General features: G+C 46.7%; 1 protein-coding gene across 1 annotated transcript in view; it reads left to right on the top strand.

Annotated features, from left to right (window-relative positions):
• CDH13 (cadherin 13) overlaps window positions 1-15637 on the top strand; it is a 1043800-nt gene that overhangs the window by 549575 nt on the left and 478588 nt on the right. The window lies entirely within an intron of this gene.

The raw sequence follows: 15637 nt of genomic DNA, 5'->3' as shown, positions 1-15637 counted from the left end.
TGCCCACCCCACACGCAGAGATGTACCTTTCAAAGACTACTTCCCTCCCACTGAGCTCATTATTTCTGTGCTTCATCAAACCCGGGGCTGTGCGGCTTTAGGTGTGTCTCTGTGGAAGCCAAGTGGCATTGAACCCTGACAGAGCAGCAGTGGGGGCCCCTATCTCATCAACAGAGCCCCCCAGGTCTGCGCAAGACTTTGGGCACTAAAAACCAAGAAGGGGGATCCTGGGGGGATCTCAGAGGAGGTCAGAAACCCTACATTAACAATGGCTTTCCAGAAACCAGCTTGATAATGAAGAGCTGTAAAAAGTATAAACCCTTGGACCCGATCATTCTACTTTTAGAAAGCCATCTTAAGGAAATAGGGAGGAATTTAGTTAGATTTTTGTACAATGATGTTATAGCAGGACACGATCCTTAAAATGGAAACAGTTGCTAAATATTCAGCAATATATAATGGTTAAATTATGGCACAATTTTGCAAGGAAGTTTTCTACACCATTTAAAATATTTTTGAAGAAGTTCTAGTTATATGGGAGATTTTCAAGATATTGAATGGAAACAGACACACCAACACATATGGTATCCTCATTACAGATGGAGTTTTCACACATACCATGATGGGTATGTTTGTGAAGAAGCACGATAGAGGAAAAGTCAAAGTGTTGGTGGTTGTATTTGACATTGTTGATTGTTTTTTCTGAGTTTTCTACAATGTCCTTGCTTCTCTTTTCTATGGAGAAACAGAAGGCTATCTGTAGAAGGATAGTTTCAGAAGTTGACACCTGTTCAAGATTCAGAGACCCAAGTAGTTGCACACAGATAGTGGGGTGAGCATTAAATCTCATATAGGCTCCAGGTCTGTCCTATCCCCTCTCTACGACACCCCCAAGAGTCCCATCTCACAGCCTCTGTTAAGGACCCAAGCCTCTGAGGGCAGTAAGCTCATTTTTCAAGAAATGGGACAGGATTCCCAGCCATTGCCGGGGCAAGCCCTCTGTGGGATGCAGGGCACTGAGCTGGAAGCAGGCACTTGGGAACAAGGCCCAGTCAACAGAGTTTGCTTTCCATCACCATTGCCCATCACATGCGCCTTTCCCTGGATTGGGCTCTGGGGGGTGGCGGCCAGTTTCTAGGAGTGGACTTGGCATCTCTGGTTTTCTTCGTCAAAACACCGTGTAAGAACATCCCAATCCCACTTCAACAAAATTACTTCCTCTTCCCTAAAAAAACCTCCATATTCTTCCTTTTCTGCAGACAGAGGGTGGAGGGGCATTGCATTGGAAAGTCAAGTGTTCTGGCTGGGAAATGGGTACCCTGGGTCTAGCCTCCTCTGTCACCATGAGTTACTGACCTTGGGAAAACCAAGTAAGCACTGGTCCTCAGGATTCCACCCATAAAATGCAGATAACACTCGCCTAGCTACCAGCTGGATTGCTGTGAGTTTCCAGTGAGAAGATAGAAGAGGGCATTAGAGGCATTAAAATACTAGACAAATACAGGGCAGTGGGTGAGGAAAGGCCCATCCAGCCTCATGCTGAACGGTGTGTTCCAGGGTCCCGGGTCCTGGGAGGACCTCCCTCTCAGGAACTTTGCCAAAAGGCAGATGCTGTGAGCATCTGCAGGGGGTACCATCTGTCAGAGGATGCCAAAGGGTGACCAGTGTGCATCCTCAGCGAACCCCCAGCAGGGAATCTGGTTGTTGTAGAAATTGAATGCTGGCACCCTCAGAAGTTCCCAGGTCCAGCTGGACTTGACGGTGACCAGAGGTGACCTGGCAGCTGTCAGTGTCCAGGTGCTGTGGATAAGCCAGCTGCAGACCATGGGTAGATGCCCTCTACTTTTTCTCTGCCTGTGATAGGAATATCTCTTAATTTTCAGACACAAGGAACTAAAGATACGATACATTTCATAATTTCATAGCATGGTGATTCAGACCCCTGGGGTTAGCAAATTGCCATTCAAGTCTCAGCACTGCCGTTTACTGTGCTGTTTTTATCTTGGGCGACCCACTTACCCTCTCTGAGGATTTTTGATTCTCCTCCACAAAGGAGGGATAGTACCAGCATCTCTAAGGACTGTATAAAATGAAATAAAATTATTTTTGCAAATTCTTAGCACAATGCCCAGCACCTAGTGAGCATTCAGTAAATCAGAGCTGCTCTTATTCATTTTTCTGCTGAAAAAGATTAAATTTTTTGGTTAAGTTCAACAAGTTTTTAACATCAGTTTCCTACCTTCAACCATGAGAAGGTTGACATCTACCACAGACTCATGGTTTTTCCTTCTATCCTGATAGGAACTGAACTTCATAGCATTTGCTGCCCCTCTTTTAAGTAAAGAGAGAGATTCCTGGAGGAAGCTGAGCTCTAGAATTACGTAGGAAATTAAGAGGGTACAAGATAAAGAATAAAGGAGTGGAAGTCTTCTCGGGAGTGTTCTGTAGCCTGGAAATAGGACTAGCGTGAATCAGAGAAACTGGAAAAAACTGGTTGCCAGGAGCGAGAACTGGTAAATGAGAGGCTGAGAAATGCCTTTTTGGGGTGACTCTGTAGGAGCTATTTTAAGAGCTGAACAATAGTTCGGATGCAGGCATGGCTAATTGATCCTCTCTGATGTTTGTGGGACCCAAAGGTGGATTAAAACTTCGTCACCCTTTTGGGAGTCCTTCCACATTCAGAGAGAGATTTCTGGGCTCCATAAACCAGGGCCCACCTGAGAGTGAACATTCTCCTTAGATGGCAATGACCTTGATCTCCAGGGACAGTGAGGGGAAGAGGCTTTGGGGCAGTTACAACAGGAAGAACTCAAACACCAACATTCAAGGACTGACAGGGAGTGGGAGTGATGAGAAGGTGGCCTTTGGTCAATCAGGTGGCTTGGTTTTGATGTTGCCAAAGATGCCAGTCAGAGATTTTCTTTGAGGAGAATTTTTGATTCATGAAGTGTCCCTTTCCTCTGGCTTCCGAAAGCTGAATGCAGGGCTGTCAGGTACAGCTGTGCAAGGATTTTACTGCACAAGGGTGAGGCCATGTAGTATGCAGCAGTTACAAACATAATTTTGCATGTAGCCATGCTGGCTGAATTAAAAGCACAGCTTTTATGGACTAGCTACGGGAACTTGGGTAGGGTATCTGCCTTGATTTTATCATCTGTGACATGGGGACAATAATAATACTGATCTCATAGGATTTAATGGACTAAATGAGTTAATGCGTGTCAAACGTTTGGAACAGTACCAGGAACATGGTAAGCCCCATACAGTCTTTTTTTTTTTTTAGGGGCTCTGGTTTAATTCTGTTCTGCTCTGTTGTTCCTCCAACACCTGTGTTTTATTAGGTATAGTTTGTTCTCTTGTATGCTTTTTTTTTTTAGATGTTGGGGATAGGAGTTTATTAATTTATTTTATTTATTTTTGCTGTGTTGGGTCTTCGTTTCTGTGTGAGGGCTGTCTCTAGTTGTGGCAAGTGGGGGCCACTCTTCATCACGGTGCATGGGCCTCTCACTATTGCGGCCTCTCTCGTTGCGGAGCACAGGCTCCAGATGCATAGGCTCAGTAGTTGTGGCTCACGGGCCTAGTTGCTCTGCGGCATGTGGGATCCTCCCAGACCAGGGCTCGAACCCGTGTCCCCTGCATTGGCAGGCAGACTCTCAACCACTGCGCCACCGGGGAAGCCCCCCATACAGTCTTATCACATGAGTGAGAATTAGTGAGGGGAAAGGCAAAGGAGGTAAACGAAAACTGGTGGTGGCCCAGCCTTCCCATCTCAAGCATGAACTTCTCTTAAATAATCGTGAGTTTATTGGTGGTTTCATAATGTACTCCGTAGCATATCAATTGATTCATCAATTCATTCATTCTTAATATATTTGATTGAGGACCTGCAGGATGAGGAATACAATGGGAAATAAGACACACCAGGTTCCCTGCCCTGTAAAACGGAGCTTCCATTTTAATGCCTAGGCTTTGTTTCAAAATAAATGGATTTAAGTTCCTCGCCACTGTGTACAGGTGATATGCCAGGGAGTTGTGCTGTGTTCGTTGTTTGTCTTGGTTTACCCCTGGCGCAGGGCCACATGTGCCCAGTGGAGAGGCTGCTGGGGCTTGGCGGGCATACAGTGTCTGAAAGGAGTACCAGGGCTACAGCAGCCAAACGGCGGCCTGGCCTGAGCCACTCTTCACCAGCCTCATGAGGACCCGGTTTCTAATGCCAGGTCCCCCCTGCCTCTTGCTCTTCAGTTTAGTCTTTGTCTTGTTTTCCTCGTGTCCCTGCTGAGGAAGGTCCCTACCTATTACTCTCTGTTTGGTTCTGCTATTTCTGGATTTAATGAGAACTGGGTTCCTGCCTTCTCAATATACTTTGGGCACAAGAAAGTTGCAAATCCACTTCATTTCAAGCACCTATTTAGAAATGATTTACTGTCTTAGTGCAGATAGATCCATCTTGTCCCTGGTGGGCACTGTGGTTGGTTGCAGATCTCCTTCTTCAAAGAGCAGAATCCTGGGTCTCCAATTCCCACATTTTACTTTCCCCTTTTGCAAGTTTAAAAAGCAGAGAGCACGTGGGTGAATTTTGTTGTTGTTTATTTTAAAGGTAAGTGCTATTCACATGCAAGTTCATGCTATGGTGCTGGCATTTTCCAAATCCAGCAAGAAAGCACTGTGAACTAATCCTCAGAGATTTGCACAAAAAGAAATAGTCTGAGATAAATTTGTCCTTGAGCCCCTGAATGTGTATCATCATTAAAGTTACTGTTTATTGAACTCTACATGGCTGATGTTGTGCTAAACAACTCATGTACATTGTCTTACTTAATCCATTTCACACAAGAGACTTCAGAAGTAGGTGTTAACACCATTTTATAGACAAGCAAATAACTGTTAAATAACTTTTCAAGGTCTCCCAGCTGGTGTGTGTTGAACCTGGGATCCATATCTGTTTCTCTCCACCTCTAAAGCCCTGAATTTTCAATTACTAAGAAACACTTCTTCCTGTTTTACCTCCAACTAGATTCTGATGTCTAACCTGCAAATTCCTAGGCCTCTTTCCCAGGAACTCCACTTATTGGAAGGGGATTTGACTTGCTGGATGATCTCTTTCTTCTTAAATACTGTCTTTTTCCAAGACCCACGGCCACCTGCCCACTCTCCCTGCTGCAGCCCCCAAAGGGCTTCCCATGCTTCTGACCCGAAGTGGCACCTGGCAAAATAATTTAGCTCTTGCAGTATTGGAAGCTGACATATTAATGCAAAGCCTCCTGAAATATTACTCATTATTATGCATTTTGCCAGCGTTTGAGTGATTTGTGAACTCTTCACTGGAATAAAGTACTGTAAATGATTCATGAATGACCAAGTTTATGAAATTCTATAAAAATATTAGCAGGTGGTAATGATTCACTCACGCTGTGACTATAATCTGCTGGCTGCAAATTTGTCAATATGGGAGGACAGGAGTGGAGGGGGAGACAGAGTCTGTTAGGCGGGTGGGGGGTTGGAGCTGGGCCCAGCAGGGGGTGAGAGGTGGAACAGGACCTTGATAGTGGGCAGGTGTCACGGGCAGGATACCTTCGCCCTGCTCCATTGTCCACCGTGGGAGATGCACCAAGCTCTGGGGATGTCACAGTTGGATGGGAAAAGAGGGGAGCACTTGGAAAGAGAACAAGAACTGACATTTACTGAGCACCTATTAAATCCCCAAGAACTCTCTAGACCTCCACATTCACAAGCTTTATTATCTTGTCCTTACTGAGGTGTTAGCTGAGGGCCAAATGGTTCCCAAGATATATTATTGTTTAATGTGGGTGTTAACATTGATTGGACATATACAACGTGCCAAGGCTCTGTGCTAGATACCTAAGTGACGATCTCATTTAATGTTTATAAAGGTGAGCTTGATGCCGTTATCATTCTCAATTATAGAACTGGTAAAGGGAACCATCTGTGTTCTTGGTCTTAGAACTCGAGTAGGATTTCATTGTGTCCTTCTGAAAATGTGCTTACCTTTTCTGGGATACAACTTGCTCTCCTTTGAGCCAATTTCTGGATACGTTTTGACATTATGGCTAAGAGCATTACTGTGAATTTGGAATACACCAGACAGGCAAAGGGTATCTATCCTTGCTCCTGTGTTTCCCTTCATTTGTGCCTCCGCCCCAGTGCTAACACATATGACAACTGAGCAGAAAGTACATTAAGATGAAAAATGCTGCCGTCATATGGAAGTATGTGTATCATAACGCTAGCAATCATAAGACAATTGGGAGATGTAGATTTACTCAGAGAGTTATAACAATGTCCGTGTTGTACATGGATGACGCACACATTACCTTGATAGAAGTGCGCTGCCCTTGAGAATACTTGTACTTGGAAATCCTCCCCCAGCCCTCAGTTTTGGGGACAAGCTAATGCTTTCTTCATCCTCTAGTCTGATCTTGCCCATGGCTGTCTTTTTTAGTTGTGATTCCTCCAACTAACGTGCAAAGAAAAGGGTTTATTGCAGGGTACAGATGGCTTATAGAATTGCCAAAGAGACCCAACAACAATCTGGTTAACATGTAAAACTACCAGAAACAGGGGTGCCACAGGAAATACCCAGCCATATATGATAAGATTCTAGTGCAAGGGTTCTCAACCTCAGTACTACTGACATTTAGGGCTGGAGAATGCTTTGTTATGGGGGCTGGCCTTGGGCATCACAGGGTGTTTAGAAGTGCACCTGGCCTCTAGCCACTAGATGCCAATAGTATCCCCCAATCCCAGTCGTGACAATCATCCAGATACTGCCAATTGTCCCATGGAGGCAAAATTGCCCCCAGCTGAGAACCACTGTTCTAGAGGAGTCATCATCACTGCCACCTCTTCCTGTCACCCTGCTCCTACGATGCTCAGGACTCGGTGGTAGCAACTCTGCCTTGGCTGCCCTGAAATGCTGGGTGACTCTGATCCCATGCTTTCCGGAACCTCCAGTTCCCAAAGCAGAGCCACTGCCTATGTCTCTCACTTCCCTCACCGAGTCTCATGGTGAGATGTGTTCAGGGAAGACCCTGTATCATAGGAAGGACTCCAGCTAAGCTAGCAAGAGGCCTGGGGCGGGGGCTGTCACCTTCAGGGTCAGCCACGCCATCTGGGATATAACTTGCTCTGGATGAGTTATGCAGTACAATCTATTGCAGGTGAGAGGCGGTCAGTGATGAGGATGGCTAGCCGAGGGCCAGTGACCAGTCCTTGCCTGGAGAGTGTGGCTTCACCCCTATGATCTCGTCTCAACATTTTGGTCCTGTCGATCAATAAGACACATGGCCTAGGAAAGCGTCCTAACTGCGAGGAGACAGAGGACTTGGGTTAAAAGTTTAGGCTTTAGAATCAGACCTACTAAGGGTAGACAGACCCTGCTAACAGAGGAACCATATGAAATTGCCATTTTTATAGTTGAAAAAAGGGTGAATAGCGGCCATTTCATGGTTTGTCCTGATACTGTATCACCTTTGGAAAGTTATTTTCTTCTCGACCTGTTTTCTCATCTTTAGGATGAGGGTGAAGCTGCAGGATCATCTCCCGTGGTGCTGTAGGTGGTGAGCGGGCTGTGTAAGAATGGCGCTCCACACGGCCGCTTACTGAGCGTTCCAGAATTGGAAGCCATCACTTCATGTACCAGTTTTGTAGTTGAAGCTCCCTGCAGGGGAAATAGAGGTGAAGCAGGTGCTAGGCATCCAGCGAGCAGTTAAATGCTTGAATGTCAGTAACGCCGTGTGTTCCTCCGGAGAAGGCAATCATCCAAATGGGCGGTTTTCAAAGCGCGGCCCAGACCAGCAGCAGCATCTGGGAACTTGTTAGAAATGCAAATTCTCAGGCCCCACCTCGGGGCCTAACAAGCCCTCCAGGTGGTTCTGATGCTGGCAGATGTTTGAAAACCTCAGGTCTAAATACGCTGAGTGTTAACTTGAGGGCAGCTGGCTTGATTCATTAATTTGCCTCAGTGAAGGTGGCCTTTGAGCCATTTCCATTACAGTGCTGCTGGGGTCATAGGTTTGTGCCTGAAAGGTGCTTATTTCTCCAGGTGCCCTGGTACGCCATGTGAAAGGCCTCTCAATCCAATCCATACTCTTCAAAACTGCCTTTGTTTTTGTTTCGTTAATGGCCCCTGAGAGCCAGGCACATTTGTCCCAAGCCTTTTTGCTCTTTCTTCTCTAGACTTTGGATGACTGTTAAATACCATGTTACTGAGTCTTTGCTTATTTCTCAGACCAACCTTTTAGGCCAGAGATGAAAGTGTATTCAGAAGATCTGAGCCAGTTCAGGCAAAACTAATTCCAGTTAGGAAGAAGCTGGCCCTGGGCTCTGCAGAGCCAGCTTTTCTGCCATCTTAGATCTGTAACCTTGAGTAAGTTATTTGTGGTTCTCAAACTTTGCTGCACTTTAAAAAAGTCACCTGGGGAGCTTTTAAAACCCCTAATGCCCGAGCTGCACTCCAAACCAATTGGATCAGAATGTGTTGGAGTGGGACCAAACCTCAGTCCATTGATCAAACTCTCCAGGTGTTTCCACTGTGAAGCCAAGTTTGAGAACCACTGAGTTAATATAATTCATTGACACCCCAGTTTATTCATCACTAGGATGGGGGTTAATGACCCCAACCAGGTGGATGTGTTGTGAATGTCAAATGAGATATACAGGTAGGAGTTCCTAACACACAATACCAGAGAATCAAAGATATTATCTCCCCTCAGTCAACCGCTTCACTCAGTGAATATCTGAAACAAACTCCTTTCTGATGTCTCTTTTGAGACAGGCCCTTAAAAAATTGAAATGCAGAGAAACACAATTCAATAAATAAGTAAACGGATTGTTTTCTGACTCACTTTAGAAAAAAATAATTCAGGAATTGCTCGCAACCTCTCCCCGTGCCAGTACCTCCAAGCATCTCCGTCTCACTCTTTCCCGATTGGCTCTGCATGTTTCCAAGCACCTCATTTTGCAACCTGGGCTTATCTGCCAGGTGCACCTGGTGAAACTGAGGCATGAAGAGGTTCAACGACACGGCTGCGGCAGCCGCAGACATGGATTAGACCACCGAGTTGCTCCTGACTGATTACTTATTTGGTCCACTAAGCAAAGCTGCTTCCTCACTCAGGGCTATGGAAACATATTTTCTAAACTTCATTAGCACAAACACCTCAGAAGAGGTTCAGCTTGAATCTTGGCAGGTGGGAGAACCCTGCATTCCTCCCTCAACTTTCTCTCCCCTCGCCTCCCAGGCAACTGGCCCATAGTCTGGACCTACCAAACGTTCATGGCATGAATAAATGTGTGATGATCAATTTTTCTTTTTCTTTTCTTTTTTTTTTTTTTTAGTTATCTAACTATAACCAAATCTTTTTCCTCGTAGCTTTTTTTCAAATGACTTGGTGGCTTTTTTTTTTTTTCTTTTTGCCCAAGGTGCTGAAGAACCACAAAATATCAGGATTGCAAGAGCCTTTAGACCCATTTTATCTAACCTGCTAAATTTATAAGTAAGAGCAAGTTCAATAATTGACCAATGGCTCTGACCCTCAGTACCGAAAAAAAATGCTGCTGCTACTTTGTTGTCCCTCCAAAACAGGCACGGTGGCCACCCCCTCTGGGACTAGATCCTGCAAACACAGATAAGACACCCATTCTAGCTTCCACCACCCACTCTCCATCTATTTGCATCATCAGTAGGCATACAGGGTTGTTTTTGGGTTTTTTCACATTTTGTAGAAATGAACTGGGGAGGGAAGGAAGGAGGAGTTTGTCGGGAGCCCGGACGAGGAGGGGAAGGAGCTGAAGAGAAGATGAAGACGGGCTGTCCTCCTCCTCTGACCCCTTAGAGTGAGCTTGACACTGGGGTTAGAGGGCAGAAAATGATGGAAATTATTTTTTTTATGAGATACTTTGCAAAATTGGAGGACCAGAAGCTAATTAAACCAATGGCAAAAGACTGGGTAAGATTCCCGGTTCAAGCACTACGGCTGTGAGGCCAAGTGACAAAGGATGACAGTTCTAAAGCAGGCCATCCCCCTGCCCAGAGACTCCTGCAGCACCTTGGCATGGGAAGGGTCGGTAACTAGGGGGTGGATCACCATGGCGAAGCTCCCTCGGGTGGTCCAGATGAAGGAGGAAGAAGCTGACACTGATCAGGGGGCACTTGTGAAGTCAGCTTTGGGTTTCCCAGGACGTACCTGGAGTGATGTTGTGATGGGGGCTAAGTTCCCTTTGAGCAGGTGGAAACCCAGAGTCCCGTGGTGGGGAATAAGTGCACATGTGACCCATGTCCTCGCTGAGGCTGCGGAGCTACAGACCTCCAGGTCACCCACCTCAGTTCTGGCCAGCCCCCTGCTTAAAGTTTAATTGAAACAGACTGCATCAGTTAGAGGTTGGAAATGGAGTGAATCTGTGAGCAAAATCCCAGAATAAAAAGGAGAGTGTGGAGGAGCCTGCCCTTCTGCCAGCTGAGCCTTCTCTTCCAGCCAAGAGAAGTGAGGGAAAGTGGACAGCACTTACGGAGAGGCGACCTGGGACGGCCAAAAGGTTGTGCACACACAAAGGCCAGCATGCACTCAGCAGCCCCGTCAAGCATATTTCAGATCAACTACAAGATTTATTGACTCAGCCGACATCGACGGGATGCCTAACTCATGCCAGCCATTGGTTCAAGTTACTGGGGATAGAGCAGCAAATCACCACCAAGTTTCTGCTTCATGGAGCTCTGTCAATATACAGACATTAGTGGGTATGTAACACATCAGGTGGTTATACATGCTGGGAATAAAAATGGAGCAGATTAAAGATGCAGAGGGTGATGGAAGAAGCTGCGTGGTCCAGGCAGGCCTCACCTGCACTTGACATTTGTGGGGAGGCCTGATGGAAGGTCTGAGGGCAGGAATGCTGTCGTTCCCTCTCAGGTATCCTTGACGTCAGGGATTCTCATCCAGGGTGACTGTGCCCCCCCCAGGGGACATCTGGCAATGCCTGGTGACGTTTTTGGTTGCCCCAACTTGGTGCTACTGGCATCTAGTGGGTCGAGGTGGGAGATGTTACTCAACATCCTACAAGGCACAGGACAGACCCCATGTGTCATGCTTTGCAGGCACCAGCATGGGGCTGGCCTCTTAGAGGATCTGGTTTGTTCACTGAAATATTCATCAGGCTTGATAGACAAGAGGTCTGTTCATTTCTAGGTCACAACAGCACGGGATACTGTCTCTGTCCTTATAAAGCTCTTGGTCTAGTTGGGGATGATGATTTGTAACAAGACACCTACACCACCATGGGACAAGGGCAGGGCCAGGAACAACCTTACAGAGCGTGGCCATCAAAGCAAGTGATGAAGAATGAGGAGGAGTGTTAGCCAGGGGACAGGAGGGGGCAGGGCAGGAGAGTGTTCCAGAGAGAGGGGACAAAAGAGCTTAAGCTGCTCTGGAGAAGCGGGACAGTGACTCCTGAGGGAAATAGGAAATGGACTTGACTAGCGAGGAAGGGGGGACCGAATGCCGAGGAATGAGCTTAGACGTAATAGCCCTTGGTGACGGGCAGATGTTAGAGTACTTCAGGCTGAAGAGTGACACGATCAGATTTGAATTTTGCACAGACCGCTCTGCTTGCCAGTGGAGGACAGTGAGAGGCAGCAAGTCCTGTCCCTGGGTCTCTGAAGCCAGAGTGGCACAAATCAGATAAATGACGTCCTCTCCCGGAAGACCTGGGTGGTGAATTCAAACTCATGGTGAAGATATTAAATATTCCTTTGGGTGAAATAAGTAGCAAGAATTGGGGGACCTGGTCCCACCAGGGCTTGCAGAGTAGGGTAAGGAGTTTGGATTTTATTCTAAGGACGCCTAGGAGGGCTTTAGCAAGGGAGTGACATCCAATTTGCATTCCAGAAGGATAAGATTTATTCGAGAAAGTCAACAATAACATTCAAATTGCCATGAAATAGAAATTAATTCAAAAATGCATTCATTTGTTGAGAACCCAGTACCTAGCAGGCACTGGGAGAGAGAGATAAAAGATAAACCCTGCCTTCCCCGAGTTCAGCCTTAAAGTTCCCTTCTAGACAGAGTAAACCAGAAAACCTCTCCTTATTCTAAATCCATGGGTGGAGGGGTGGGGAATGCTTTATGTGTTTGCCTGGTCCTTCCCATTTAGTTTGGCTCAATCTCCAGGCCAAGAGAGCATTCCCTGTTAAAATTCCAAGCTTTTAGTTCTTTCTTCTTTGTGAGTTTATCAGTGGGCTATCTCAAAATTGTTTATTAAACACAGTTGGCTGGAGCTGTTAGCTGTTGATTTGTTTGACTGGCAGCTGTTTTAGGATCTTTATTATGAAGAAGGCTTATCTTGTTCTTGCAATAAGGCATTATGTGGCAAAAGATCATTTTGATATTAATTTTCTTTCTTCTGATGGTATGGATATTTGCATAATGGACTCCTTTAAGCAAAGTCCGTGTTTCTGGTACCATGTTGGAAAGATGGCATGCTTGCTAAAGGAGCTTGATTGTGTTCTGTCACTTGTAGATGCTCATTCCCTGCCTGCAGCTGGGGTCAAACTGAGCCTTGGTCAGTGTGCCAGACCAGGCACTCCAAAGGTGGGATAAAGTGAAAAACAGGAGAGAAGGCCTCCTCATTAAATGATGGCTTAGCAAGTCAAACATTAACGGATCCAAGACTAGGTTGACGATGTTTGACAATGAGAAGTCAGGAGGAGAGCCCTGTGTCCTTCCGAAGTGGATCATACCCTCCTGGCTTGGGGTGCACATTGAATCAATGGCTAACACCTGGGGGACGGCACAGGTAAAGGTGGTAGACCCAAGGTAGAGGTCTTCAACAGCTGGTCATAAAGGCTCAGAAACCTGGGGGACTGGCATTTCACAATTGGGAATGCATTTTCTATTCCTTTTTTTTTTTTTTTTTTCCCGGTACGCGGGCCTCTCACTGCTGTGGCCTCTCCCGTTGCAGAGCACAGGCTCCGGACGTGCAGGCTCAGCGGCCATGGCTCACGGGCCCAGCCGCTCCGCGGCATGTGGGATCCTCCCGGACCGGGGCACGAACCCGCGTCCCCTGCATCGGCAGGCGGACTCTCAACCACTGCGCCACCAGGGAAACCCATCTTCTATTCCTTTTGAATTTTTTGTTTTTGTTTTTGTTTTAACATCTTTCTTGGAGTACAGTTGCTTTACAATGGTGTGTTAGTTTCTGCTTTATAACAAAGTGAATCAGCTATACGTATACATATGTCCCCATATCTCCTCCCTCTTGCGTCTCCCTCCCACACTCCCTATCCCACCCCTCTAGGTGGTCACAAAGCACTGAGCTGATCTCCCTGTGCAATGCAGCTGCTTCCCACTAGCTATCTATTTTACATTTGGTAGTGTATATATAAGTCCATGTCACTCTCTCACTTCATCCCAGCTTACCCTTCCCCCTCCCCATGTCCTCAAGTCCATTCTCTACATCTGCGTCTTTATTCCTGTCCTGCCCCTAGGTTCTTCAGGACCTTTTTTTTTTTTTTTTTTTAGATTCCATATATATGTGTTAGCATATGGTATTTATTTTTCTCTTTATGACTTACTTCACTCTGTTTGACAGACTCTAGGTCCATCCACCTCAGTACAAATAACTCAATTTCGTTCCTTTTTATAGGCTGAGTAATATTCCATTGTATATACATGCCACATCTTCTTCATCCATTCCTCTGTCAATGGACACTCAGGTTGCTTCCGTGTCCCGGCTGGAGAAACGGGAATCCTTCTGAGTTCTTAATGCAGAGCCTAATCCTGAACTCTATGTCACCTTAGTTCCTGTTTAGTGTTTCTTACTTTCTTTTATGTGAGGCTCTCTGTTAATTACCAGAAGTATTTAGTCTCTGCCCGTCTACAGAAAAAGTTTGATGACCTCTGAACTAGATGGGCCCTCATGGCCCTTAGGAATTGGCAGCTCCATAGTCCTTTGACAACCTGAGAGCAGTTTTTGAGACCATAGTCAGTCCTGAAAGGGAGCTTATACATTTCCCTTTTCTGGAGATTTCCAAGGAAAGGCTAAATTTGTGGGGGTGCTGTCAGGCTCAGAAGTGAACTAACTCCACTGGGACAGGCTCCCCAGAGGCATTTTCATGGAGATGCAGCAAACCCCACTTCTAGATCAAGGGTAGGGGCTGCCTGAGTGTGTCTGCACTCTGCTTCCTGAATAAATTAAATAGTGGTTGGAAAAGGCTTTGCAAATGGAGAATGCCCGTGCAGATGCTGTGTGTAAGATGAAGCTTATCCTTGTTTCCCTTTCCTGGCAAGTTTCCCTTGGGAGCATCGCATTGCTCAGGGGGGCTCGAGGCAGGCTGGGGCTGTCCAGCCCGTGGGCTGCACCTGAGGCCAACTCTTACTCTCTAAGTAATAGAATAAGCTCCACCACGGTGATGCTGAGACTGTCGCTTTGGGGTTTCACTCTGCCCTCACTACCCTGGCATTGACTCAGTGTGTTAGGTAACCAGTGTTAGTTTCCTGTTTCTACCATAACAAATGATCACAAGCTTGGTGGCTTAAAACAACACAGATCTGTTACCTTCCAGTTCTTGAGGTGAGAAGTCAAATAGGGGTCTCCCTGGGCTAAAATCAAGGTGTCAGCAGGAAGGGCTTGTTCCTTCTGGAGCCTCTAGGGGAGAGTCGGTTTCCTTGCCTTTTCCAGCTTTGAGAGACCCTGGCCTTCCTTGGCCTGTGGCCTCTTCCTCCGTCTTCACGGCTGGCAATGGTGAGGTGAGTCCGTGCACACTGTTTTCCCTCCCCTTCCCTCTCCCACTTGTAAGGACCCTGTGAGTCCACCTGGATTATCCAGAAAAATCTTATTCTAAGTTCAACTGATAGGAAGTAAAGGCAAAGAGCAGGTTAGGAATCAATCCAAGGTCACACAGCTGGTAAGTGATAGATGATCTCACCTTTGGCCCCAGCTACAGTCACCTCTAGGACCTGGGGACAGGGGGCATAGCCGGTAGTGTGAGCACAGGGCTCCCCTCTTTTGCTGGCTGTAAATCGGGAGGGAGGGAGAGGTAACTCACAGCCGACCCTCAGTGGCACCCCTGTGGTTCCCTTTCTTGAGGTCGGAGGCAGATTGTCGTTTCTCCGATGTGTTTTCCTACCAGAACTTAAATGTTCCAGCTTCTTTCACACTTTGCTCGTTTCCCTTCTTGAAGTGTCATCTTGGTGTTGTTTGAGGATCATTTTCTTCAGAACAAGTGAGAAACAAGGAACAGTTGGACACTTGATTTTTGTTTGCGCCTGAAGCAGCCTCGGGCTCAGAGCTGCTTTGGCTCTATCACTTAGCACGAGGTGCTGCTCTGAGGCCTTCTTTTCCACAGGCGAGACAGAGGCACTGGATGAAGTGTTAATTCCTCAGCCTCAGGAGGCAGGTCCCTCACTCCTGGTCTTGACCCCAGGCTAGCCTTCGCCGCAGGGGAAAGTGCCCTGGTGTTGGACCCAGTCAGCTCCGAGTCCAGGTTCCTGCCCCAGTGCAACTCACACAACATAGCGACAGCCAGGCTCCACCTCACACTGTGTCCAGCTCAGATGAAGCCCTTTTCTTCAAAGTTAACTGTCCCCTAGCACACTAGGGATTTGAGAGTGAACAAAACACA

This window comes from Mesoplodon mirus, assembly GCF_964341445.2.
Source record: "Mesoplodon mirus genome assembly, chromosome: 19".
Lineage (NCBI taxonomy): Eukaryota > Metazoa > Chordata > Mammalia > Artiodactyla > Ziphiidae > Mesoplodon > Mesoplodon mirus.
This window is presented reverse-complemented; position numbering and strand designations above follow the sequence as displayed.